Below are 25,172 nucleotides of genomic sequence, written 5' to 3' on the forward strand. Positions count from 1 at the left end.
CATATACATATTCCCATTGTCGTACGACGCATCGTAACATATTCATTTGGTGACCGAAAATCGGTACCCACAGCTCTGTGTTTCCTCCTCCTCGCCCCCACTGCCCCCACAGTTCTTTCTGTTTCTGTAGATTTGACTACTTTAGATACCACGCAGAAGCAGAATCACAGGATTGTTGTGTGTGACATGCTCATTTCACTTCGCAGAAAGTCCAGAATGACCTTCCTTTCTAAGATGGAATAGCGTCCCATTGTATGTAGATGCCAGGCGTTCTTTCTCCATTCCTCCGTGTGTGGACACGTGGGTGCTTCTACCTCTTGACTCCGGAGAAGAACCCTGCAGTGAACGGGGATGTGCGAGTAGCCCTTCGTAACGTTGCTTCCGCTTCTTATGGATGTCAAGTCAGGAGTGCGATGGCTGTGTCACGGGGTAAGTCTGTTTCCTCCTTGGGAGGAAACGGCACTGTGTTCCAGGGCAGATGGGCCATTTCACATTTTCACCAAGACCGTGCCAGGGTTCCAGTTCCTCCAGATCCTCGCCAACACAAGCTGTTGTACGGTGTTTGGTTTTGGGATCTTCGGGCTACTGTTGTTGCTAGCGGCCATCCTCACAGGTATGCCATGATCTGTCTTTGTCATTTGATTTGTTTTCTGTAATGAGTACTGGTGCTGAGCCTGTTCTCGGGAGCTTGGTGGCCTTTGTCTATCTTTGGAGAAATGTCTTTTCAAGACTTCTTCTTCTTCTTCTTTTTTTTTTTCTAAAGAATATTGGCAAAGGGTTGAGCCTTTTTTTTAAAAAAGATTTTATTTATTTATTTGACAGACAGAGATCACAAGTAGGCAGAGAGGTAGGCGGAGAGAGAGGAGGAAGCAGGCTCCCCCCTGAGCAGAGAGCCCGATGTGGGGCTCGATCCCAGGACCCTGGGATCATGACCTGAGCTGAAGGCAGAGGCTTTAACCCACTGAGCCACCCAGGCACCCCTCTTTTCAAGACTTCTGTCCACTGTTTAATTGTCTAGTTTGTCTTCCTTGTTGTTGTGATGTTTAAGGTTTTTTACATCTTGTAATTATGACTCCCTTAAGAGACATAGGAATTGCGAATCCTTCTCCCATTCTGTAGGCTCCCTTTTCACTGAGTTGATTGATTCTTCAGGGGGCCAACAGTTTGTAAGCTTGAAATGGCCCCGTTTTTCTAGTTGGCTTTTGCTGCCTGTGTTGTTTGGTGTCATGTCCTAGACCTCATTGCCAAATCCCAGATCATGAAGTTCTTCTCCTGTTTCCCTCTCTCAGCTTCGTGATCTTAGGTCCTCTGCGGAGATGCATTCTCTGTTTTCAATTAATCTTTGTATGGGGTACAAGGGTCCAGTTTCCTTCTCTGTATGTGGATACCCTGTCTTCCCAAGCCTTTTCATTAAAGACACTGTCCTTTCCCATTCAAGTGGGAATGGCACGCTGCAGAAGATCATTTGGCCATGTGTGGAGAGTTTCATCTGAGGGCTCTCTGTTCTGTTCCTTCTGTGTTTGTGTCTCTGTGTCTGTGCCGGGACCTCCCTCTATTGTTTCCTGTGGCTCAGTAATATGTTTTGAAATCGGGATGTGCAAGCCTCCTACTTTGTCCATTTCTAGATTACTCTGGCTCCTTGGGGTCTGTGGAGATACCATATGATTTGAAGGATGAATTTTATCTACTTCCTGCCCAAAATGCCATTAGGTTGGTTTTTTTTAAGGATTTTTTTTATTTATTTGACAGAGAGAAATCACAAGAGAGGCAGGCAGAGAGAGAGGAAGGGAAGCAGGCTCTCCGCTGAGCAGAGAGCCCGATGTGGGACTCGATCCAAGGTTCCTGAGATCATGACCTGAGCTGAAGGCAGCAGCTCAACCCACTGAGCCCCCCGGCACCCCTGCCATTAGGATTTTAAGGTGGATTGCATGAAATGTGTACATCACTTGGTGGGTATGAACTTTTTTATTTTTTAAGATTTTACGTATTTCTATGTGTCTGAAGAGGGGGCAGGCACAAGTGGTGGAAGGGGCAGAGGGAGAGGGAGAAGTAGACTCCGTGCTGAGCAGGGAGGCTGATGCAGGCAGGCTCCACATTTCCAGGTCAGCCCCAGGACCTTCAGGGTTCCCCCGGGGAGGGTTGTTCCACTCATACCGTCTCTCCCTCCACAGGGTCTTTCCTGACCCAAGGGCGGCATTCTTGTGAGCCCTCTGAGTTTCACCACCCCCCACATCCCAACGTTGGTCCCCTGGAACATGAGTTTTCGGAGCCCTATTCCTTCCTCGGCTCAGTCCTTGACACAGCTGCCTCTACTTGAGCCACTTTTGGGATACATGCCCACAACTCCTTCAACCAGTTCATGGTTTGCACTTCTCTCACCGTGAACTTCTCCTGGGGAGGGGAGACATCTTCAAATCTCCCCTCCTCCTCTCCCCCCCACCAAGAGGGAGCCCCAGGATATCAGCCTCGGAAACCAGTCCCCCACGCCCGTCCACCACGCAGCAAATCTCACCTGGGCTATGGACCCCTCCTTCCCACCCCACCCCACCCGACCCCATGGCATGGAGCTCTCATTCTCATCGCCATGGCTTTTTCCTACTCCTCCTCGGATCCTGGCCACAGACCCTAAACCACACAGAAGAAAGAAGTCAGCCTAGAATGGGGCAATAAGACTCCAAGACACTCTCCATTTGTTGAAACGAAGTTTATTTGTTCCTTTGTGTTCCAAAACAAGAAACTGAGGCTGCAAAGCAAAACAGAACTTTTTTGAAATGTGGGAGGCACAGATTCAAGAGGAACGGGAAATGGGCTCTGGGGGAGGCGGGGGTGGCGTGGAAGGAAAAAGGGGATGAAGGTAAAACCACAGGCTCCTGTAAGTTCTTGGGACAGAATGATGACTGGCGCAGCATAGATAGTCCGCTGTACTATATATAGATGGTAGTCGCTGGGGGAAGTTCAGCAGAATGAGCTTCCTTCAGAGAACCAGGGCAGAATGGAGCCGTTGGCGGTAGGCACAGGCTGGAAGTTCATGGGACGTCCAGAGGTGGGCGTGGACTCCGGGCGCCCTGTTAGGACTGCTTAACATTAGTGATTCAAATGCAGTGTTTCCGTTTCGTTACCTTGTGAGCCGGTCTTCTTGGTGAGTTTGGCACAACGGGGCCAGCCTCAGGGAGAGCTGAGCACACACACAAGCCTCCTCTGGCCGTAGAGAAGCTAGGAAAGTAATTTCTTCTCCTCCTGGTGCGAAGTCCTCCCCAGAGCACCCAGATCGCTTACACGTAAGAGTAGCTAAACCACAACCACTACTGTGGGTTTAGAAAACGTCTTCTTGTGTCGAAAACGATATGGCCTATGTATGACGACTCCTCCGACGATCCGTTTGTGTATAACGGAAGCAAGATCGCACAGGACATAAGTAACGGTCTTCCTCAACAGAAACTGGCCCGCTTCTTTTAACCAATCCGTCAAGTCCCATGGGTTCTCTGGTAATGTCACGAACAATTCGGGAACAGAAATTCGTACCTCAGACAGGACATAGGTAGCTACAATTTCCACCGCTAATTCCAGGACCCAATGTTTGATACTGGACATAATTGAATTGTTATAGGACAAGGGCGTGTGCAGTGTGTCTGACTCCTTTGCACAAAGGATTATCGAGCGGAGACCTGGCCTTTTATAAGCTCCGCAGTGAGTCATACAGCGTCATCCGTAGGAAGGGCTCCTGGCCAATCAGCTTGTTGTACGTGTCCCAGCAACCCGCTGACCTGGAAGCAGTATTGGGGAAGTCCAGTCTTGTTTCTCGCAATGCAAGCTGGGAAACACAAGGCTTATCTGGGTGATAATGCTGGGGGACTGAGAGCCCCAAGTTTGGCTCTGTTTCTCTCTGTGTGTACGCTTATGTTTTAATGCATCTTTTAAAAAAAGATCACATGCCTTTCCTCCTTTGAGGCATTGATGCTGCAAATTACACTGATTGTCTTCTGTTTGACTGTATTCCTGGAATAAGCGCGATATTCAGTGATGACCTCTAAAAATGGACCAGACTGAGTCAAAAAGGAAGAAACACACGAGTGGCCATATGAACCAACAAACAAACTGAATTAGTATTTTGGAACCTAGATCCACTGGTGGGAGAGATGTTTAAACAAGAAACATGAACCATTCTCATCTCACTCCGACTCCTACAGAAGAGAGAGAGAACATAGCCCCAACTCTTACCGTGGGGCGAGAAAAACCTTGACCCCCAAACCGGAGAAAACACAGAAGGGAAAAAAGCAGGCTAACGTCAGCAGATACGAACATCCGACACGAATAGGAGACACAATGCAGCAATAAATGGAAAAGATAATGTGCATGAAATGTAGAGTTTACTCCAGGAATAGAGTTGGTTTGACTCTATTGGAAAGTCAATGTAATTCACAGCATCAATGGCTTAAGGAGGAAAGCCTTATGTCTGTGTTTTTTTCCCCAAAACAAACAGAGAAAAAAACACACAACGCTACCTAAACTTCAGCCTCATGTTCCTGGTAAAAACTCAGTAAACCAAAAATGAAAAGGACCTTCCTTAATCTGATAAAGAGTATCTCCAAAATGCTACAGCCAACATAATATTTAGATCAGGGGCAAGGCTCGGGTGGCTACTGTCCCTATGTAGGGGTTGTAGGGGGTCCTTGCCATGCAGCAAGACAGAAACATACAAGGAAGGAAAAATGCAGAAACGACGTCCCCGTTCCCAGTTCATAGTATTATTGCCTGGATAGAAAACTCAAAAGAATCCGACATATTTTTCCAATCAATACTGCAGTTTACCAAGAGCGCCTGATATGAGCATCTACATGGGAGGCTCCATGGAATGGGTTTATAAGAGCACAGGTGATTTTGGTTTTGTTTTGTTTTTATCCTTGTAACGTTTTATTGTCTTGTGGTGAGGACTTTTGAGATCTCCTCTTAGCAGCTTTCAAGTATGCAATACAACAGGATGAACTACAGTCGCCATGCTCTCCATTACTTCCCCACGATTATTTACTTCCTAGCTGGGTGTGGGAAAGACAAATAATAACAGTTCACATTTTCTGAGTTCTTAGGACAAGCCAGATATTTTTCTTCAGCATTTTTTACTTTAAAATTTAAAATTAATTCATTAATGCATTATTGGTTTTAGAGGTACCGGTCTGTGATTCATTGGTGTTTTATACTACCCAGTGCTCATTACATCCCACGTCCTCCTTAATGCCCATCACCGAGTTAGCAACCCGCCCCCCCTCCCCCGCCCCAGCCCTCTCCCTTCCAGAAGCCCTCAGTTTGTTTCCTATGACTAAGAGTCTCTTATGTCTCCCTCTCTGGTTTTATCTTGTTTTGTTGTTTCCTCTCTCCCCCTGTGATCCTCTGTTTTGCTTATTGCATTCCACATTTGAGTGAGTGCCTATGATAATTGTCTTACTCTGACTGATTTGTCTCACTTAGCATAATCCTAGTTCATCCACCTCGGTGCAAATGGCAAGATTTCATTTTTTGAAGGCTGCATAATATTCTATGGCATACATACACCACTTCTTTATCCATTCATCTGTCAAGGGATACCTGGGCTCTTTTCACAGTTTGGCTATTGCGGACATTGCTGCTGTAAACATTGGGGTACAGGTGCCCCCTTCACGTCACTATTTGTATCTGTGGGGTAAATACCCAGGAGGGCAATTAATTGCTGGGTCGTAGGGTAGTTCTATTTTCAACTTTCTGAGGAACCTCCAAACAGCTTTCCAGAGTGGCTGCACCAGCTTGCATTCCCATCAACAGCGTAGGAGGGTTCCCCTTTCCCTGCATCCTTGCCAACACCTGCCGTTTCCTGACTTGTTAGTTTTAGTCATGCTGACTGGTGCGAGGTGGTATCTCATCGAGGTTTTGATTTGTATTTCGCTGATGTTGAGTGACGTGGAGCAGTTTTTTATGTGTCTGTTGGCCATTTGGATGTCTTCTTTGGAGAAATGTCTGTTCATGTCCTCTGCCCATTTCTTGGTTGGATTATTTGTTCTGGGTGTTGAGTTTGAAAAGTTCTTTATAGAGTTTGGATACTGGAGCTTTATCTGATATTATTTGCAAATATCTTCTCCCATTCTGTCAGTTTTCTTTTGGTTTTGTCAACTGTTTCCTTTGCTGTGCAAAAGCTTTTTATCTTGACGAAGTCCCAATAAGGGGCGCCTGGGTGGCTCAGTGGGTTAAAGCCTCTGCCTTCCGCTCGGATTTTGATCCCAGTGTCCTGGGATCGTACCCAGCATCAGGCTCTCGGCTCTGCAGGGAGCCTGCTTCCTCCTATCTGTCTGCCTCTCTGCCTTCTTATGATGTCTTTCTGTCAGATAAATAAATAAAATCTTTTTAAAAAAGAGGTCCCAATAATTCATTTTTGCCTTTGTTCCCCCTGCCTTTGGAGGCTTGTCTTGCAGGACATTGCTGTGGCCAAGGCCTCAGAGGTTTCTGCCTGTGTTCTCTAGGATTTTCATGGATTCTTGTCTCACATTTATGTCTTTCATCCATTCTTTAAAGGTTTTATTTATCTGACAGAGAGAGAGTATCTAGCGAGAGAAAGCGCATAAGCTGGGGAAGTGGTAGGCAGAGGGAGAGGTATTTGCAGTCTCCCCACCAAGCAAGAAGTCCGATGTGGGGCTCGATCCCAGGACCCCAAGATCATGACCTGAGCTGAAGGCAGAGGATTTAACCAACTGAGCCACCCAAGCACCCAATTTTTTTAGAATTAAGATTGAATTTTATCAAATATTTTTACTAAATCTATTGAGATAAGTATTTTTGTCCTTTTGTCTGTTGTGGAGAGTTACATGTTGATATTAAAACACATTTGCATTATTATTATTTTTTTTTTAAAGAGAGAGAGTGCAAGTGGGGCAGGACGGGGCAGAAGGAGAGAGAATGTGAAGAAGCCTCCATACCCAGGTAGATCCTATGTGGGCTTCAATCTCACATCCCTGAGATCATGGCCTGAGCCGAAATCAAGAGTTGGATGCTTAACTGACTGTGTCACCCAGGTCTTCCTCCCTTTAAAACAAAACATGCTTGCAGTCCTGATGGAAATCATACTTGGTCATGAGAACTTTTTTGTCTATTTGGTTTTTTAACATTATTAATTCTGCGTTTGGTTTCCTTTGATTTTGTATGTGTATTTGTAAGTAAAATTGGTCTATAATGCTCTTACCTGATTTTCTAGCCTCATAAACTAGTTAGGAACTGATCTCCTTTTACTACTTTTTATTCTCTGGAGGTGTTTGTTGAGGATTATCTTTAATTTGAAGAGTTGTTAAAGCTCACCCATAAAGACACTGGGGGTTGGTACTATTTTTTTGAGTGGAGGGTAATTAGTGGCTCTCATTTTAATTTCTTTAATGGTTATTGCTCTATTCATGTTATCCATTTTGGTTTGAGGTCAGTTTTGTTGATTTACATTTATTTAGATAATTGTTCATTAATCCATAATTGAAAATGTATTGGCCTAGCTTTTGTGGTAATGTCCAACAAAGTTTACAATCTCTCTTATAGCTCCCTCATAAGTCCTTAGAGAATTTTATGAACTTATCAATTGATCCCTTTTTTTTTTAAAGATTTATTTATATGGGGGGGCGGGAGGGGCAGAGGGAGAGAGAATCTCCAGCAGACTGCATGTTGAGCGGGGAGCCCAACACAGGGCTCAATCTCACAACCCTGAGAGTACAACCTGAGACAAAACCAAAAGTCAGGTGCTTTACCAACTGCGCCACCAGGGACTCCTCAATTGATCCCTTTCTGTCTCTCTCTCTCTCTCTCTCTGTCTCTGTGAACACCCTGGTTTAGTGGTGAATGGTACAGGGTAGAGGGAAACTCACAGCAAAGATTCTCTCCTGGGACCAGACTTTAGTCAGGTTCTTTGAGCCTTTTCTTTCACTAGGCCTGACCATGTACTTAAGGTTCAGTTTGAGCAAGAAACCTACTAATCAGCTGAGCCAGAATCCCCCACTTTCAGTTATCTGACCACATTCCTCATGTCCCAGCATCCCCTTGGTAGGGATCACTCTGATCTGTCTTCAGTAAAAGCCCTTAGTCAGCTTAGCAGGAATTACTCTACCCTCCTGGTAACTTTCCATCCACTGACTGCCCCACCTGGCCTCTTGGCTGTAAATCCCCACTCTTCTTGTTGATTTGGAGTGGAGTCCAACCTGTCTCTCCCACTGCAAACCCACTGTGGTCATGTGCCTCAATAAAGTGTGCCTCACCGTCCTTAACAAGTGTCAGCATAACTTTTTTGGTAACATCGGAAATGAGTAATTACAATATGGCTGATGAGGGATAGAAGGAAGTGCATAACAGGGGCTATGCAGTTATAAGGCAATCCCTTAGGGGCTTGTAAAGGTTCAAGAATTTGAAAAATATTGAGACAAGTGAGGAGATGGTAGGATGAACCAAAAGAATGGGGAAATAACAGGTGGGGGAGACTGAAAGAAATTAGCCCATCTTTAGGGGCAGGGCTAGTAAGGACACCACAGAACAAATATCCAGAAGAGCTTAGCTGTCTAATAGGTGTTTCAACATTTTATGTCCAAAGGGGATCTCTTGGGTTATTCCCACTGTTTCCCCCTAAAATACTAATTCAGTTTCCCAGATCACAAACCGGAACCACTATTCCCTCTGTGTTGAACAAGCCAGAAGCTTAAGAAAGAGCAGTGAGGGGCTTATATCCCAGACGTGCTTTTCTTCCTTCTATTTTGTTTTTTAGTTTATTTCAGGGAGAGGGCTCAAGCAAGCTGGCGAGGTGGGGTGTGAAGGAGCAGATGGAGAGGAAAAGAATCCAAAGCAGATTTCCCTCTGTGCATGGAGCCTCACGTGGCGCTCCATCCCATGACCCTGAGATCATGACCTGAACCTAAATCACAAGTCAGATGCTTAACTGACTGAGGCCCAGGTGCCCCCACTGGATGTACTTTTCAAGTGTGTGAGGGGACACATAGGGCTTGATGGCAACTACATAGCCTGGGAACTTTGTCCTGGGAGTTCTGATTGCTGGACTATCAGGAACCCCGTCAGTGGGGATACTTACAAGGATAGCAGGGGCTGTAAGAAACTACAGGAGTAACGATAAAAATTTTTTTAAAGATTTTACTTATTTATTTGACACAGAGAGAGATCACAAATAGGCAGAGAGGCAGGCAGGGGGAGGGGGAACAGACTCCCCGCTGAGCAGAGAGCCTGATGCAGGGCTCTATCCCAGGATCCTGAGATCATGACCTGAGCTGAAGGCAGACGCTTAACCCACTGAGCCATCCAGGCGCCCCAGGAGTAACAATAATTTTGATTTAAAAAAAATGAGAGTTCTGGGTGAAGCAGTACAGTGAATGTTCCTCATAGTCACCTGTGGTGGGGGAAATAGGACAATTCATATACTCTTACAGTGTTTAAATGAATTAGTTGACAGGAAAATCCAAACCTTTAAATTCTGTTTCAGAAGCAACAAGCTGAGTGTCATTGTCAGAAAGCAGGCAGCTGACAGTCTATTGCCAATGTGACCCTTCTATCCAGATGATTCTTCCAGACTCTCTGGATATGACCCAAGCCAGTGGGGTCCCCGAAACTTCTACTGGATTGCATATATCTGAAAGCACGTCGTACACATAGACTCAGAGTCAGGTAGGTGCTCTGTAGGTCTGTTGTGTTAGAAAGGGGAGCCCCACAAGTTTTCTGGTTTGCTGGTCACCAGAGACACCTGACAATGTTCCTTAGGCCCTGGCATGGCCCTGTCAGTGTTCTCATTCCGTCAGCACAGGACTCCGCCGTGAGCCTGAGGGTTCCCTAGGACATGCCTGGTGCCAGGGCTCTGAGGAAGTGAGACAGAAGCTGCGAGCTGGGAGGTGCACAGGCTCAGATTCTCACAGGTCACCCTGTACAGAGGTTCACACTCTTGTTCCTGGTCGTGTGAGGACACATGCTGTCTGAAGGGAGAAGGGGGGATGAGTCTTTTGAGTAAAGGGCTGTTTGCTTCTGCCAGTACCCTAGTGCGATGGTGGATTTTCATTTGTGTTTGTTTTGTGTTTTTAGTTCTTCCAGCTCCCTGAGGAAAGGAAGCGAGGACAAAACATGGTGTGGAGTCCCTTCATTCTACACAGACCCGTAAAGTACAGACATGGAGTCATCTCCATAGAACACAGGGAAGAAGAAAGGACGCAGGTGTTGAATAGTGACCTGACCAGTGACGCTCTGACTCTTCAGCTGCAACATCTGGGCCCGTGCTGGCCGCGAGCACGGCTGCCAGCAAACAGCCCCCCCAGGCTGCAGGATACCGTGGTGCTGCTCTAGGCAGGACCTCGCTCCAGTCCCTGCGCTGTCAGCTGTCCCACCGCCCACCCACATCCACCCCCACTGAGTCTGAGGACCTCCAGGCCCTGTTGGACACCGTGAGGATCGTGCCCGCTGAATGGACTGCTCCCACCTCTTGTCCCTGGCCTCTTGCATGAGCTGGGACCGGGCCGAACCAGTCCCAGGGGCCCCTCTCAGCACCTTAACTGCACACATAATTCTAGCGTTCACTTCCGGTCCTCACACAGGCTCAGCCTGCACACATCTCCTGTTAAAGTTCTTTCCCGCCACATGGTTGCTGCAGCAAGAATCATGAGTCACTGTTGAATCTTTGGTCCCTCCTGCCCCACATGGAATCTGTCACCCAAGCCTTGCCAGGTCCCCCACCTGCCCCAACATTTTTCCTATTTCTCTCCTACTCTCTTCTCCACCACGACCATGAGTCCGAACTGCCGTTTCTGACATGGACCTGGCAGAGTCTCACCAGTCTTGCAGGGTGTTAGGTTCCTGCTGTTGCTCTAACAAATGAGCACAACCATAGTGGCTTCACACAACACAATCTGTGAATCCTGACGTTTTGTAGATCAGCAGCCTGAACCAGAAAGAGCCGGAGAGATTGGCCAAGATCATCTCCCCATTTAAAGGCCAGCCTGTTAACAACTGTAATTCCCCGTTGCCTTGTCCAGTCACGTATTCACAGGCTCTGGGGAGCAGAGTGTGCACACCCTTGGGGGGTCACTTGTCTGCCCACACTTGGCTTCCACTTTCTCCTCTCTCTCTCGGGCCTTCTCCGCCAGGCAAGCAGAATGAAACCACTAGAATAACATCATGTAAATAGGGGCTAGAAGAAAGTACATAACAGGGGCTATGGAAACTTCTGGAAAACAAATCAAACCACGAATAAATAGTCCCTTTAGATATTTCTAACTGCACTTCTGGAAAACAAATCAAACCACGAATAAATAGTCCCTTTAGATATTTCTAACTGCATTTCGAATAAGACGCAGTCTCTCTCATGTGGCCCCCAAAGCCCTGCCTGCTGGGCCCCCAGGCATCAGGCACCCTGGCCGTTCCAGATTTAAGGGGAAATGGATGTGAGTAGAGAGGGTGGGTCTCCCCATGCTTTCATTCCTGGAGGTAGATCCCCCTTCTTGTAAATGTGTGGTGGGGTCATGAAGATTTCATGAAGACTCAAACCCCTGGATCATTTTCTCCCTACAGACTCCCTCCATGTAGCTCTTTAATGCTGTGCCTGCCCAACTGGGATCATCTGCCCAGCGCGTTCCCACAGATTTATGGACTCGGTTCCAACTTCTGTGTAACACGCCTGTGAGCTGTTGATCCAGCTGTGCCAAAAGGGTGACAGTCTGTGACACACACTTCTCTGAAGTCCCCATTGTGGGAGGACGGAGGATCATAGCTGCAACTATGATCCTTTTCTGCTATATTTTGAGGGGAGCTTAGAGCCGCAAGTGGAATTTTGTTTCTAGGATTCCAGATACATCTACATAACTGATTACATAATTACTTGAGAACTTTGGTTTCATTATTTAAATCGTCATAGAATCGACCCACAAGATTATATTAGTTTCCAGTACAACATAACTGTTCGATGTTTATATACATTGTGAAGTAATCACCACAGCAAGCCAACTGTTCCCACACATGTCACAAAATTAATTTTTCTTGTGATGAGAACTATTAAGATCTACCCTCTCAGCAACTTTCAAATATGCAATACAGTGTTGTTAACTACAGTCCTCTTGCTGTGCATTCTATCCCTAGGACTTATCTATATTATAATTGGATGTTTATACCTTTTGAACACTTTCTCCCTTTATTAGGATTCCCATCCCATTCTGCCTCTGGCAACCACCAGTCCATTCTCTGCATCTGTGAACTTGGTTTTTTAAATTTTGTTTTTGTGACCCACACGTAAGTGAGAGCATATGGTATCTGTCTTTCTCTGACTTACTTCATTTATCATATTGCTCTGAAGGTCTATCCATGGTGTCACAAATGGCAAGATTTCCTTCTTTAAAAAAAAAGATTTTATTTATTTATTCAGAGAAAGCACGTGAGTAAGGGGAGGGGCACAGGTTGAGAGAGAAAAAGAATCTCAAGCAGACTCAGCTCAGCACAGAGCCCAATGTGGAGCTCCATTTCAAGATCCCAAGATCACAACCTGAGCAGAAATCAAGAGTTGGATGCTTAACCAACTGAGCCATGCAGGTGCCCCCAAATTTCTTTCTTTTTAAGAGCTGAATAACATCCCGGGCACCTGGGGGACTCAGTCATTAAGCATCTGCCTTCTGTTCAGGTCATGATCCTGGGGTCCTGGAATCGAGGCCCGCATTGGGCTCCCTGCTCAGTGGAGAACCTACTTCTGTTTCTGCCTGCTACTCCCCCTGCTTGTGATCTCTCTCCCAAATAAGTAAATAATAAAATCTTTTTAAAAAATAAAAAATAGCTGAATAACACTCCATTTTACATTCATATCACATTTTCTTTACCCATTCATCCGTGGATGGACACTTAGGTTGCTTTGCTTTAGTTTGGTAGATTAGGATAAGGAGGACTGATCTGCAAATCTCCTATAAAACAACATGACAGTGATCTGTCCTCTTGGTGGAATCTGTAGAATTTTACTATTTTGGGAAACGTTCTCAGATCCTCAGTGCTCTTGAGAATGACATGGGGTGGTTTTTGAGAATGGAGATTCCTTTGGATGCCTGGGTGGCTCAGTCAGTTAGGTGTCTGCCTTCGGCTCAGGTCATGATCCCAGAGTCTTGGGATTGAGTCCCACACCAGGCTCCCTGCTCAGTGGGGAGCCAGGTTCTTCCTCTGCCTGCTACTCCCTTGCTTGTCCCTTCTCTCTTTCTGACAAATAAATAAGTAAAATCTTAAAAAGAAAAGAGAAAGAGAATGGAGATTCCTGGTGTGTATGTTCCTATGGCCAAGTCTGAAATAAACACCCTCCTTTTAGTGGGAGGAGCTGCAAGAGGTGGGCAGAGGGTATGGATGGGTCCCTAGCACTGGGCAGGCAGGAAGATTAAGAAGAGGGATTCAACACAACATAAACCCTTGCTTATTTGATATGGAGTCCTAACTACGAATCCTTGAACGCAAAATAAGTACATATTGAATGAATCTCAAATTCCCTCAACTTCAGATTTTGCATGTGTACAAGGGCTTATCACACAGACACAGACACACACCTACACTTCAGGGAACCTACAGGATCCTGGACAGCTCCAGACAGGCAGCAGCAGTGTGGGAATGACCCGCACGATGTCCCTGGGGCTGAAGTCTCTGAGGGGTGGGGACCTGCAGGGGGGAGGGCAGGCACCATGGAGCTGGGTGCTGACGCTCAGGGAGGAACAGTACATCTCTGCAGCAGCTGTGCACGGAGGGTGCCCTGAGCCAGGTTGCCAGTGTCTTGGCCCCAGTACCAAACTGGCACTAGGGTGTGGAATTTGCAGTCTGTGCCCCAGATGGGTGGGGTTGAGGTTGACGGTGACAACCAAGGGAAACTCATCATTCCAAACTCAAAAGCCTGTGACTAGAAAATAAGAAAATACCTATGCATTCCCCAATGGATTTCCCGGGGACACACTATCCAAGCTGAAATGAGCATGAAGTTCTGTCATTTTTCTGGTTCCTCTCCCACAGATGGACTTGCAGGCTTGCAGAGTGGCTAAAATTGTCCCTGCATCCTCTCCTTTGTGGGGCAGCTGCCCCCTCCTGGCAGATGACTGATGATCAGGACAGAGAGCCTGAGGTGCAATGATTGTTTGGAGGACCCAAAAGGCTGGGACAGCTGGGCTGCCCAGGTGTGATGGGGACAACGAGTTGATGTAGGATTGTCTTGTTGAACAGGAATGGGGCACATCAGCTAGCAGCACCGAGGTGGGAGCTGAGCAAATGTTTGCAGGGCAAAGGCTGCACTCTCCAGAGGAAACCTTCTCAGTGATTCAGTGGCAGCAGCAAACGGGCTGCATCCCACGTGTGTGCCCATCCCCTAGCCACTCCTGCCTCCAGAAATGAAGGTCTCTCCTCAACCTCCTTCTCTGAATTCACCTGTGTTCCTTCACTGTCCAAGTCTGAAGGGACTTTGGGGTCTCATTCCTGCACTGCAGTCACGGGATGGGGAGGCTGAGTTCCCCAGAGCCCAGCAATGGTGTCCTGCAGAGCCAGGCCAGGCAAGACCTCAACTCCGCCAAAATCCTGGGGCCTGATGTGGAGTTGGGAGTGAAGCCTGGACACCACCTCCTCCCTCAGGCCCAGAGAGAGCCTGTGTCATGGTGAATGACACATCTCTCCTGGCTCTTCCAGCTAAGGAATATCCAGGAGGCCTAGTCTGGAAGGTTCCACAGAAGTCCCGCCAAGGCCCTCCTGCACAGATCCTAAGTGACAGGGTCTTTAGGGACACAGGCTCACAGTCATTTTCCCCAGGGCCTACACGTGGGGCTGGGGCATCTGGGCCCTGAGCATCCAGGCTATGTTGCCCACTGTCCCGGCACCATCCCCTCTCCAATGCTGTGGACCTGGGGTTGGTTCCAGGTCCCCAGTCCATTCTGCCACATCTCCTCCAATGTGAGGTTCTTCTCTGGGGACCCTGATTTCTGTCCCTGGAACTTCACCTTGAGCAAATCTAGAGCGTATTTGAGGGTTGGGGGTTGTGGCAGTGAAAAGACTTGCATTTGTCTCAGGATATGGGAAAGGTGGATCTGGGTTCAGGGAGGAGTGTGAGTGCCCTCTAGTGGATTGCTCCTGCTGGGGGAAGAGCAAAGAGGGCCTGAAGAAGAGACAGCAGGGATCAGCGGGGCAAAGGGCATGGTCAGGTTCCCAAGGAGGCATATTTAAGGGAGATTAATTTATGGGTGCCTGTGGCTCACCAGCTGGACGACTGGTTTTGCAAAGAGTAACCACAAATCAGAAGGACACCCACTGGGTTATACTGCCAAATCAGCTGAAGGAAAACTAGACATCAGGATGCAAAAATATAACATGAGCACAAATCTATCCGCAATGTCATTAGACCATGTTCTCTGATGTTCTTACCATTTGAGAGGCATCTTAGCAAAGTCATACTATCATTTGGAAGGAATAACAAGAACATCAGGGGCACCTGGGTGCCTCCCGTGGTTAAGGGGCGGATTCTTGACTTCCACTCAGGTCATGATCTCAGGGGTGAGACTGAGCCCCCAGTGGGCTCCACGATGGGCATAGAGCTTGCTTAAGATTCTCTCCTCCCTCTGACTCTCTCCCTTCCCCTCATGTCCCAGGTGTACTCTCTCTAAAAAAAAAGTACATTATATCATAGGAGTGTCTCTTTATCTTCAGAATCATATACCTTGGCATCATTCCTTAAGCACGAATCTACACCCCACAAAATGGACTTTAGTCAGGGACTGGCCAGTGTGGGTCTGGTTCCCAGCACCTGTGCATTGACAGCACCCTACCCTCCAACCTGGGCCGATCTCTGAACCACAGGAGCCTCTGATGCGCCATAATTTAAGGGAGCGATCTTTTCAACGTCTTCACCAAACACCCGTCCACCTCTGGACTCTGTGGGCATACAGGGCTCGGGTTATCCCTGCGAGTGGGTGGGCCCTGATTGGCAGGGCTCCCGAGTGGGGCCCTGGTTGGTGGGGCCCCCGGGGGCTGCTTTGTGGTTCAATTTGCACTATCACCGCAACCTCAAGCTCCTGGATGTGGGCTGGGTCCACCAACATAGATCGAGAAGTTCTGGAAACTGAATCTCCTCCAGAAAGCACCAACCTACATTCAGCTCTCAGGGAACAGGCTGGAGCTCCAGAGCACGGCCCGCACCGGTTCTGCCCAGACCCTGTGACCCCCCGTCAAGATGCGGCTGGATGGGATACGGGAGTCCCAGCACATGGGGGCACCTCGTATGGAGGCACTTTCCCAGGAGGCTGCCCTGATCCTATACTGGACCCTTCCCTCCCAAAGGTTATGTGAAGCACAGGGTTCAGTCGGTTGGAGGCACCCAAGAGGGCCCGATCTCTGCGCCGGGGAGGCTGTGCTGAGGCAATGGGAAGACAAGGTGTGTCAAGGTACCAGACAGGAGAGCAGCACTTGGAGGCGGGGCACAGGTGATCCGCAGCTAAGCCCCTGATGAGAAATGGGGAGGTCCTCTCCTCATTCCTGTACTCTGAACAGACACTGATCCAGCGACAATGTCTTGGAGGATGAGAAGGCAGCCAGGTTGGATAACCAGGCATCCCTGTCTGCACCCAGCAAGAGAAGCTCCATAAATACATGTGAAATCGATAAGGAAAACCACACCATAAAAGCATGTCACCCACATGTAATACCGGCGGTCAGAGTCTGTTCCCTGTAGACACACTGGCATCAGCATGGGAGCAGGTCAGCATGTGCCCGAGGCTGTCCCAGGGATGGGTCTTTACCCCTCCTATATTCAGGAGGGAGGGGACAGAGGCCTAACAGTGAGCACTGGATACCCACTCTTTCCCAGACACAGACATCCCCCACTCCATCCCTACCTCGTGAGCCGCTTCTTCTCTCCCCGGGGATCCTGGGTGGGCAGCCTGTGTCTTCCCTCTTCTCTTAGAGATCTGACCTAGAACAAACTCTCGATCTTGACCCCAGGTGGAGTTACCATCAGGGGAGATCAGGGTCCCACTCTGACCCTAAAGGAAGTCAGGAGATGACTCCTCATCCCTAGGGTCTCTGGTCTGTGGGGATACCTGGCTATGATCCCCTGAAGATATCTTACCACCCCAGGAGTCCTGGGGGGATGAGGGGAACTTCCCACGCAGGATGGGACAGGAGAACCCAGCATCTGAATTTGTTTCCATCTCAGAGGGGCTGAGGGTTGTCCCGTGGCGGCCAGACTCCCTGGTTGAGTCTCCAGGTAGAGCTGCTCTCGCTCCTGGGTCCAATAGGGAGGCCTAGAGCAAAGAGAGGACACCTATGACTTGAATGCAACAGGTCCCAGTGTTGTGATGGGGGAACAGGGCATTCTGATGTGCCCTCTCCCAAAAGGGCCCTTCCTGGAAACAGTACCACCAGAGGCAACACATCCCCCAGGGTAGACAGCTCTCCTGATGTTGGATCATGAATCTTCTGGACAACAACTGTCCTTTCCTGGGGCTTACCCCACAACTGGGATGAAGTCAAGAAGCCTGGGACCCACAAAGACCAGGATCAGGGCTGACCAGCCTCTTAGTCTCCAGGTCAGCCCATCTCTGCCCAGGGCTCAGGGCCCCTCACTTCCTTTAGAGCCTGGTCAGCATCCCTGGTGCAGCCCCTGACATCACCTCCAGGGGACGACATTGTGACATGCAGACAACACAGGAAATTCACATATGAAGCTGGTTTGGGCTGAGGAGGTGGGAACAGGAGACTGACTTTTATCCTCTGTTCCAAAAGACACTTATGGGTCCCTACCATGTGCCTGTTCTGTCCTGTGTGTTCCTTCCTGAGGCCTCTAAGGACTCTGCTCTGTCAAATGTCCCTGTGCAGCTCCCTACTCCCTGCCTGGCACCACCCATGGGAAAAGGCAAGTGACCACAGGAAAGTACCCCTGGCAGAGGACAAGGCTGCCCAGGATGGTCAGAAGCCTGAATGATAGTCTATCGTGTTTATCCATTAATTTGGTTGCTTATTGTGTTTATCCATTAATTGGGTTTTTTCTGTATTTTGGCTATCGTGAATAGTGCTGCTACGAAGATGGGTGTACAAATATCTCTTTCAGTTCCTGCTTTTGTTTTTTTAGTGTATATACCCAGAAGTGAAATTACCAAACCATATGGCATTTTCATGTACAGTATTTGGAAAAACGATACTTTTTTCCATTGTGGCCATTTTACTGTCCTGTCAAACATGCACAAGGCTCCAGCTTCTCCTCAGCCTCTCCAGTAGTTGTTTCCTGGGCTCCTTTGATACTAGCCATTTTAATTGGTGTGAGGGGTAGCTCAGTGTAGTTTTAATTTGCTTCTCCCCGATGACTGGTGATGTTGAGCTGCTTTTTATGTGGTTTTTGGCCATTTGTATATCTTCTTTGGAGAAATGTCTACTCAAGAGCTTTGCCCATTTTATTTATTTTTTTATTTTTATTTTTTAAAGATTTTATTTATTTATTTGACAGAGAGGGAGAGATCCCAAGCAGGCAGAGAGGCAGGCAGAGAGAGAGGGGGAAGCAGGCTCCCTGCTGAACAGAGAGCCCGATGTGGGGCTCAATCCTAGGACCCTGAGACCATGAGCTAAACAGAAGGCAGAAGCTTAACCCACTGAGCCACCCAGGCACCCCAGCTTTGTCCATTTTAAAATCAGGTTTTAATTTGGTTTTGTTGTTGCTGAGTGGTAGGAGTTCTTTGTATATTCTGGTCATTAACCCTTTGTCTGATACATGATTTGCAAGTTATTTTCTTTCATTCTGTTACTGGTGGGAGGTAAGTGCTATGTGACTGGAGGTCTGGGTTCTTGTATTCCCCACGAAAGGTTTATAGGAGGACCTGTGCTTGAAAAAACATGGACCGAAGGAAGGAAGCAGGCACAAAGCAGTTTATCAAGGACAGGACACTCGCGAGATGGGAGAGTGGGCAGGCCCAGAAGTCACAACTGCCCTAGGCTCAGGGGTGTCTCTTTATGTTTGTATAGGTTATAGGTCATAGCTAGGATTGTTCCCCATCACCTAAGAGACTTTCTCCACCAGTTGGGAGGAGGAGTTTTTGGCCTACAAGATTCTTGCAGGAACTGCCATGGCCCCGGGGGTGGGGTAATGTGGGGGAAAGGGTGTCCAAATGACAGTGTAAATATATTATAATGAAGCTACAGGTTATTGTAGGACACAGGCTGGACAGGAGAGTGCATGCTCTGCACCTGCTGCTCTTGGCCCCGGGGAGGTAGGGAAACCATGAAACCACTGTTTACACCATCCTGGCCTCCAGCTCATATCTAGCTAACTGCCTGCTCTAGCAAGTCCATAGGTTGCCTTCCACTCTGTTAATTGTGTCCTTTGATGACTGGGCTTTTTTCTTTAATGTTGATGCAAGTTTGGCTTATCTATTTTTTTTTTCTTTTTTTGCCCGTGTTCTCAGTGTTCTATTTGTTAGGGTCCATGATCAAAGGAACGAGACTGACACAAAGCGAAAATCAAGCAAAGCTTGATTTTGCGCCATGCATCAGAAACGAAACTGACCGGTAGGTGCCCGAGCCCCATGCATTAGAAATCAAACTGACCGGTAGGTGCCTGAGCCTTGCTGGGGGCCACTGCCTCCTTGCCCTGGGGTCCCTCCTGGAGGCTCCCTGCCTCACCCTCACTGTACCACAGGCCACTCCCCACGAGGCTACTCCCAGCGGCGTCCCTGCGCGGGGTGGCGATGCCACTGCAGATGAGGCTCCCAGCAATGCCGCTCCAGACGAGGCTGCGCCGCTGGCTCCTGACGAGGCTGCTCCCGGTAGCACCGCTGCTCACGGTGGTGCCGTTGCAGATGAGGCCAACGCTGAAGAGGCCGCTCCCGGCGGCACCGCTGCTCAGGGCGGCGAGGCCCCCAGCAGTGCCGCTCCTGTCAAAGTCGCTCCCAGCTCGGGCAGCAAGGCCGCTCTCGGCGGTGCTGCAGATGAGGCGGCTGGTGATGAGGCCGCTCGTGACGGGGCCACTCCCGGCGGCACCCTGCTCGGCGGCGTGGACCCCAGCAATGCTGCTCCTGGCAAAGCTGCTCCTGGCAGCGCCGCTACAGATGAGGCCGCTCCCCGGCCGACTAGTGACAGCGCCACTGCTGGGGCAGTGAGGCCGCTCCCGGCAATGAAAAGGGCGCTGTCACTCTCCACAACCCTGACACTACCACTACCCTAACGGCTCCCAATGGCTCCTGCTACTGGCTACCGTAACTCCTCCTGCTACTACCCCCGCCCCCACCCCCGCAGCCTCACAGACCAGCCTTTATAGAGGTGGTTTACCCCGGCCCACACACAGGTAGCCAATGGGATTGCAACGCACCTCAGTAAATATATGCATGCCCCACTGATTGGCCATCTCCATCTAGCTGGCCTGGCCCGCCCCTACATTCCCCCCTTTTCTTTGGAAATTAGTCAAATCCTTGACCTTTCAACAGGTAACAATAGGAGCAACAATAGATACAGTTTTTTTAGTCTTAGCTTTAGTCCATGGTCAGTGGGGTCTGTCGGCTGCAGTTTCCATCTCTGGGGGACGTCCTTGTCCTCGGCTCGTTTGATATGACCTGCATGAATCCAGGCTCTAATGCCTTCTATTTTTACTGCCATGGGGGTGGTCAAGATAACAGTAAATGGTCCCTTCCAGCGAGGCTCCAAGTTTCCCACTTGATAGCGACGTATCCAAACAAAGTCCCCGGGTTGGTAAGGATGTTGTTCCACCTCCGCCTCCGTCCCAGTGTGGGCAGTCAGGATCCCTGAGTGGGCTTTTTTTAAGACAGACTGTAATGCCTACAGTGACTGGAGAACAGATGATCAGTCATTTCTGCTAGGGCAACCTCTTGTAGTCGAGGACAGAGGGGGGGTGTCTCCCAAACATCATTTCAAATGGGGTCACCTTGCTTAAATAGGGTGTACATTGTGCCCTGAGGAGGGTGAAAGGAAGGAGATCCACCCTTCCACCGCCAGTCTCCAGAATTAGTTTTGTCAAGGTCTCTTTAAGAGTCCGGTTCATTCTCTCTACTTGCCCGGAACTCTGGGGCCGGTAGACACAATGTAGTTTCCAATTAGTGCCCACGGCCTTGGCCAATGCCTATGAGACTGAACTCACAAATGCAGGGTCATTGTCTGACCCGATTGTGAGAGGCAGCCCAAACCTGCTACCACTCCTGCCGTCTCATGTTTGGCGGGAAAAGCCTCTACCCAGCCTGAAAAGGTATCTACAAAAACTAACATGTACTTGTGCCCATATTTTCCAGGTTTCATTTCTGTAAAATCTATTTCCCAATAAAGTCCTGGTTCCTTACCTCTTTCTCTTTTCCCTCTTCCCATTTTAGTTCTTCCCACATTAACTGCCTGGCATTGAGCACATCTATCAACTACATCCTGAACCATATGCCCTAATTTAGAAACCTGGAACTGCTTGCCTATAAGCTCCTTGAGTTTGTGTATCCCCAAATGAGTACCCTGATGTATCTGGTCTACTAACTTTTTGCCCAGTCTTCGAGGAAGAATTATTTTTCCTGCTTCAGTCTTAGCCCAGTCCCCTTCATAGTCCAATTTAACCCATTTCTGTAAATACTTTAAATCTTCTTCTGAATGGTTTGGTTTTTCTGGTAGGGCTGGAGCCGGGAGTGTAACCAGTTCTCGCACTGTTTCTCGGGCAGCTTGCTTTGCGACTTGATCTGCTAATTGGTTTCCTTTTGAAATCAGATCAGTTCCCTTTTGGTGTCCCAGGTAATGCATAACGGCCACCTCTTTTGGGTCCCAAATAGCCTGGAGGAGAGCCAATATTTCTCCTCTGTTTTTAATTCCTTTTCCTTCTGCTGTTAGTAGGCCCCTTTCTTTATAAATAGCCCCATGTATATGGAGAGTAGCAAAGGCGTACCTGCTGTCCGTATAGATGTTGGCGGTTTTACCTTTGGCCATCTGCAGTGCCTTAGTGAGTGCAATCAGTTCCGCTTTTTGTGCTGAAGTTCCATGTGGCAGGGCTGCTGTCCAGAGTTTCTGCTCAGGAGAAACTACCGCAGCCCCCGGATACCTCTTTCCATTGATCATGTAGCTACTCCCATCTGTGAACAGAGTCATCTCGGCATCCGGGAGGGCAATGTCTCTGAGATCCGGCCTTATTCCCGCAACTTGGGTTAGGACCTCCCTGCAGTCATGTGGGTGGTCAGTCAGCTCCTCTGGCAGCAGCGTGGCTGGATTTAGCACCGCGGGGGGCCGGAAGGTCACTCTTGGTTCATTGAGGAAGAGGGCCAGATACCCCGTCACTCGGGCATTTGTCATCCATCGGCCTGGTGGAGTCCGGAGAAGGCCCTCGATAGCGTGTGTGGTGGTCAAGATGAGATTTTGACCCAAAGTCAATTTACTTGCATCCTTGACCAGGAGGGCCGTGGCAGCAATTATGCGGAGGCAAGGAGGAACCCAGCTGCTACTGGATCTAGTTTCTTGCTAAGATAAGCTACTGGCCTTTGCCAAGGCCCCAGGGTCTGAGTTAAAACTCCTTTGGCCACCCCTGCTTTTTCATCCACATACAAGTGGAAGGGCTTGGTAACATCTGGGATGGCCAATGCTGGGGCACGCAGTAAGGCTGCTTTTAATTCCCGAAATGCTCCTTCGGCCTCAGCTGTCCACTCTATCATAGTGAGCCCCCCTTTTGCCAGTTCGTAGAGAGGTCAGGCAATCTCTGCAAACCGCGGTATCCACAGCCTACAGTAGCCCACTGTCCCAAGAAACTCCCTCACTTGTTGGGGCATGGTGGGGCGGGGGTATCAGGTGATCACCTGTTTCCTGGACTCAGACAGTAAACGCACTCCCTCGTGAAGATCAAAGCATAGATAAGTGGCATGGCTCTGACAGAGCTGTGCTTTCTTTGCTGACACCCAATACCCTTTTTCCTGCAGAGTCTGTAAGAGAGCTCTTGTCCCCCGCAAGCATGACTCATAGTCCTCAGCGGCTATCAGCAAGTCATCAACATACTGTAACAGAGTGACTCCTAGGTTGGAGGTTCTGTACTCATGCAAATCCTCGTGTAGGGCCTCGTCAAAAATGGTGGGTAAATTCTTGAATTCTTTGGGAAGTCTTGTCCAGGTGAGGTGGCCTTGAAACCCTTTCTGTGGGTCAGACCACTCAAAAGCAAAAAGGGGCTGAGATTCTTTTGCTAAAGATATGCAGAAAAATGCATCCTTGAGATCTAAGACGGCATACACAGTTCTTTTGGGGCCCAGGAGGGAGAGTAGGGTATAGGGGTTAGGCACTGTCGGGTGGATATCTTCAACCTGTTTATTAACTTCCCGCAAGTCCTAAACAGGTCGGTACTCCCCAGTCTCGGCCTTTTTGATGGGCAGCAAAGGTGTGTTCCATGGAGATTTGCAAGGAACTAGGATCCCATCTCCTCGGAGGCGGTTAATGTGTTTTCTGATCCCTTCCTTTGCTTCCCGGCGAAGAGGGTACTGCCGAACGCGAATAGCCGCAGCCGTCGCCTTTAATTTTACCACCACTGGAGGTTGTTCCTTGGCCAAGCCAGGGGGCTTCCCTTCTGCCCAGACCTTGGGAAACTCGACCTGTAGGATTTGGAGAAGGCTCCCCCCTTTTGTCTTCTCTGGACTTGAGACTGGCTCGTAAAGGAGGTATTCATCTACTGCTGCCATAAGCACCTGTACAGTGGGTCGTCTCAAGGTTACAGTCATGTCTCCTTCCGAGAACTGAATGCCAGCTCTTAACTTATGGAGGAGATCTATTCCTATCAACTTATATGGGGCATTAGGGAGGACTAAAAATCGATGTTTAACTACTCCTGAGGCCAAATTTAAAGTCCTTTCTATTGTCCACTTATGTCTCTCTGTGCCATTTGTTCCTTGTACCCAGACTTCTTCTCCAGATAGTTTTCCCATAGGTTTAAGTAATGATGAAAATTGGGCTCCCATGTCCACCAAAAAATAAATGATTTCCCCTCCACTTCAATTTTTACCCGCGGTTTGGGGAGGGGCTCCGAACCATGGCCCCTTCAGTCTCTGGGGGTGAGAATTGCTGTCTTCCTTTTGGGGCACTCCCTGGCCCAATGTCCTTTTCCCTTACAGTAAGCTCACTGATCTGAATCTAAGTCTTCCCACCTGCCTTCTCTGCGCTTAGGCTTCTCCTTCCATTTACTATCCCCAACCTGTTTCCTCCCCGCCTCATGTAATGCCAAAACCTTAACTAGTTTTTTTGTCTGTTTTTCATCCTCTTGTGCATCCCTGTTGTTAAACACCTTTTCTGCTATTCCCACTAACTCAGTCAGATTCTTCCCTTCAAATCCTTCGATTTTCTGAAGATTCCTCCTTATATCTGGGGCTGACTGACTAACAAACGCAAGATTCGTTGCCCTCTGATTTTCGGGTGCCTCAGGGTCGATTGGGCTATACATTTTATAGGCTTCAATTAGCCTTTCTAGGAAAGCTCCTGGAGACTCATTCTTACCTTGAGTCCCCATACTAATTTTGGATAAATTTATGGGTCTCCTTGCAGCTGCACGGAGGCCTCCCAGTAGAGCCTGGCGGTAGAAACGTAAGTTCCCCTTACCTTCATCGGAATTTGGATCCCAGTCGGGGGTTCCCTTGGGCAGTAGTCTTCCAATCGGTGGGGATCGAGGTCCCTGCCAAGTCTCTCACTTATCATCTTATGGTTTTCTCGCATGATGTGATCCCTCTCTTCTGCTTTAAAGAGAGCCGTAAGGAGCTGTTGAATGTCCACCCAGGTAGGTTGGTGGATAAGAAAAACAGTCTCCAAGAGACTAATCCTGAGGGTAGACAGAAAAGGATTTGTGTTGGGTCTTCCAGTTATAGATGTTGGAAGAGGAGAAAGGGATATAGCTTACATGGGGGTGCCCTCTCCCATCCGGTAGAGCAACCTCACGGACAGGCAGCATTGGCGCTGACAGTGCTGGTGAGGTAAAGGGAGGATGAGGGGGATAGAGGAAAGGGGAAGGATCAGAGCGGTCTCTCTGCTTGGTGGTCCCATAGGTAGACCCCGACCACGTATGAGATGGACTGGTAAAGGCATCTCAGGACCGAGAGTCAGATTTAGGGGACAGATTAAGGGGGGGAAATTCCACATCCTCCACATCCGATGGAGGTAGGACGGTCTTCTTCCCTGGCTCCCCCTCATCTGTCTGTTCTGATTTTGGTGCTCTGACCTGCCTT

General features: G+C 48.7%; 1 long non-coding RNA gene across 1 annotated transcript; it reads left to right on the forward strand.

Annotated features, from left to right (window-relative positions):
- Positions 1-483: 483 nt before the first annotated feature.
- On the forward strand, positions 484-12,409 carry LOC123931219. Its single transcript, XR_006816236.1, has 3 exons — positions 484-613; positions 9,479-9,660; positions 10,069-12,409. It is a non-coding gene; the product is annotated as an uncharacterized LOC123931219 (long non-coding RNA).
- The last annotated feature ends 12,763 nt before the right edge of the window (positions 12,410-25,172 follow it).

The sequence above is a fragment of the Meles meles genome, chromosome 19 (assembly GCF_922984935.1).
Source record: "Meles meles chromosome 19, mMelMel3.1 paternal haplotype, whole genome shotgun sequence".
Classification (NCBI taxonomy): domain Eukaryota; kingdom Metazoa; phylum Chordata; class Mammalia; order Carnivora; family Mustelidae; genus Meles; species Meles meles.